This window comes from Chelonoidis abingdonii, chromosome 8 (genome assembly GCF_003597395.2).
Source record: "Chelonoidis abingdonii isolate Lonesome George chromosome 8, CheloAbing_2.0, whole genome shotgun sequence".
Taxonomy (NCBI): domain Eukaryota; kingdom Metazoa; phylum Chordata; order Testudines; family Testudinidae; genus Chelonoidis; species Chelonoidis abingdonii.
In genome coordinates, this window is record NC_133776.1 from 83,402,957 (window position 1) to 83,406,530 (window position 3,574).

At 38.5% G+C, this 3,574-nt stretch overlaps 1 non-coding gene across 1 annotated transcript; it reads left to right on the forward strand.

Annotated features, from left to right (window-relative positions):
- The first annotated feature begins 379 nt into the window (after window positions 1-379).
- On the forward strand, window positions 380-537 carry LOC116830557 (U1 spliceosomal RNA). The gene has a single exon (XR_004375026.1). It is a non-coding gene; the product is annotated as a U1 spliceosomal RNA (small nuclear RNA).
- Window positions 538-3,574: the final 3,037 nt, after the last annotated feature.

Here is a 3,574-nt window from a genome sequence, read left to right on the forward strand (position 1 = left end):
CATTTCAGCATCACAAATACTGACACCGAGATTCAAGTCCAGAATCAGATACAGACTTAGGCTAAAACTTGTTCTATGTCCAGACAACCACACATAGCTTTAACTTTTCTGGGAGAGGCAGAGTTGATAGTCTGGTGTCAGAGGAGCTGCAGCATGAAATTCCTATTGGGAAAGAAAGGAATGAGAGGGGCAGTGCAGAGAGCACAAAACCCTACCAACTGGTCAACAGGATGGGCTTGAAGACTACACCATTATGGAGGGAAGTGAGAGTTTGGAGAACAGAGTGTCTCCCTTCCCCAACCTTCTTTTGTTTTCTTAGACACACTACATTGCAACAGGTTATGTCTGTGTCGTAGCTTCTATGCTGCAGAGTTAACAGAGATTCTCCTTTAGATCAAGTGATCACAAAGGTGGTTTTCTCAGGGTGAGGCTCATCCATTGCACTGCGGGTGTGCTGACCCCTGCGATTTCCCCAAATGCGGGAAACTCAACTGCATAATTTGTGGTAGTGGGGGACTACGTTCGTGCTCTCCCCTGGAAAAAAAAAAAAAGAGATAGGTGTCTGAGCTTATCTGACTCCTGTCCTCATCAGTGCCACAAAGTTACAAGTGGATATAGTATTTGCAAAATGGTGAGGCCTGTGAAGTCCCGTATATCCATGGATCTACTCCAATGCAATTTTCCTGAAAACAAATGTTTTCTGGATGACATGGCTCCAGTGACTCACCTTCAGTCAGTTTTTTGACCCTCGAGTGTTGGAGGTTCACCATCTGCAGATCTTCAAATGCCGGCAGAAGCATCCTCTCTCATGATGCTAGAAGAATCCATGTCTCTTTAAACTGATCCAGACAACTGTTTGGGAACAACTTATCTTTTTACAAATTGTAACAATTTGTAAAGACATTCATACAATCAATGCTGATTTTAAAGAGAAGATATTCATTCCCAAATCCATTACCAAGGAAGAGAAACAAATAATCCAATTTCACCAAAGACTCTTGACTAGAGCGCTCACAGATTTTTTGACAAAACATTTTTGTCAGAAAATGCTGCTTTTCCAAAACTTAAACTTTTTATGGAAAAGTGTCAGTTTCAATTAATTTTTTACTCAAAAAAAAAAAAGTTGTTCAAATGAAATGTTTTGACATTATCAAAATTAAAAATTCTCATTTTTCAGTTCAAAATGATGTTTTGTTTTGAAATTTAAGCAAACTATAGTAAATTTTTAACAAATTAAAAATGGTCAATAATTAATTGAAACATTTTAAAATTATCAAAATGAAATGTATTAATTGAACCAAACCATTTTTCTTTCTTTTTTGATTTTCAGTTCATGAAAATTTTCCAAATCTGAACATTATATTCTAATTCAGAACAAGAAATTGTTTTGATATCTCAAAGATTTTCACAGGATGGAAAAAAGTTGCTTGCCCAACTCTTCTCCTGACAGACAGATAAGGTAGGAAAGAAAAGTTCTGCTGTCAGGATTCCAGGAGAACTTGCAGCAGCCGATCAAAGTTTTTTTCTCCTTTACTAGGGAAAGTTGGAACAGATCCATTTGGAACGATAATGAAAAACAATGTGCAATTCTCAGAAAAAGAGCTCTCTCTATGAGGACATGCCTTTGATCTAATGGAGTGTAGGGCCTAGGTAACTATTGATTACATCTGATTGCCAATCCTGTATAGAACATTCTCAGCTGAGGGTCATATTATGGATGAGTCCAATGTGGTCTTCCACCTGTAATCATTATGTTGGTGGGAAGGAGCTGAAATTTTTCAGAAAACAAAGATTTTTTTATCTATAGTAAAATTATGATGCTGGTTTGTTGCTTTCCTTGATAGCTTTAACTCTTTGCCCTTCCTTTCTGGTCCCTGAGAGTTTCATGGAATGTTGCAGAGAATGGAGCTGTCATTTGAATAGCAAAGTGTGACATCCTTGCAAAGAAAAATGATGAAAGGAATAAGACGGAAGGGAGGGAGTGGGGCAGGAAGTAAAACTAATTATGGTAAATGGCAATGTTTGCATTCAGACTTAGCTGAATAGCAACATTAAACAATTTCAATCTCAAATGTCTACCCTGCATAATACAGATTTAGCTATATAATGGGCTCATACCCATTGATGCTGCTACAAACAGAACTAATCATGACTAAAAGTGGGACTGTACAATGCTCATTTCTGCAATGCACTTTGGCAGAGAGGATAATGGCGCGCCAAGCAATCTGGAAAGTATAAGACAACAGAAGTGCTATGTAAATGCTTACAAAAAGTGAAATAATGTAAATGCTTAAAATGAGCTCTGCCAAGTGCCCAGGCTGCTCTAGGTTGGTGTTTGGTTTCTTTGCCTTTATTTTCGGCATAGTGAAGTGCTCTTGCATTCCCCTGACGTCAGGTCCAATAAATTAGTAAGTTGCTTAGCTGGCATTTGCTTTGTTATGTTTCAGTTGATTGCCAAGGAGTGTGCTTCAAGTGGCAGGTCAACCAGCCCTGAAGAGAGGGCTGCATTCAAATTTATAACACACTTTTGGTAATGAGAGACTCGCATCTCCAGAGTGCTCTATGCCTGTTCTCTTGTACTGATGAATAATTTGTACCAAGAAAGAACGGAAAGTCAGGAATCATTATTTTTTAGAAGCTGTTTGTGGCACTTGTGAAACTGTGAAATGTTTTAGTTTTGAATACAGGATGTACAGCAGTCCAAAGTTAAGAACAAGATCCTGCCAGGTGCTGGGTCTCAATTTTGCAAAATGCTGGGCTTCCTCCACTCCCAGTAAGCCCCTCGTGAAGCTGTGGAGTAAAATGTAGTGTTAAGTACAGTGCCACTCAGACAAGGTATTTCACATAGTTGTACATAATAATGAGTTAAATATCAGCAGCTCAATGACTGTGCAGGCAGTTAGAGAAACTCTGACATGCTTAGCCTTCACTCACTCACATATGCCTTGGTCATTAGAACCCATTTTGCTATAACTGGGAATGATGGCCAGAATGCTGAGGTTATCCTCTTCTCTCTTTAAATGAGTCATGAGGTTTCTGACTCCCACCTGGAAGGGCCAGGAGAGACAGATGGAAGGAATCTCAATTTCACATCTGTCTGATGGGGGACAACACCCAGTGATTTAATCATTGGTGCCATGTGTATATTTTTTAAAACCAGCCATGAACTGGAGCATTTCACACAATATGCTTTCTGTGTGATTATCTGTACAGAACTATAGGTGTGCATGGCAGGAATACAGGAATTCCTCAAGAAGTTACGGTTAGAACATAGCAAGGGAAGACAATAGGGTAAGGGTGGATGGGAAGACAGGGATACAGCAGTGAAAGATCAGAAGAAGCTTTGCTTATTTTCTAGGCATCTTGGTAGTTCTTTAAGTATAATATATTAAAACATAGGACCTAAAGCTGCTTTAAACTCAGAATTTCCATTGCATGGGAAATTTTGACATTTCAAAATTTTCTTTCATCCTGGATCAGAATGAAAAATTGAAATTTCAAAATGTATTGCAAAATGAAAATTCAGAAAAATTTCATTTAGGAAACAGTGAAAGGACCTTATCAAAGTGCTTTG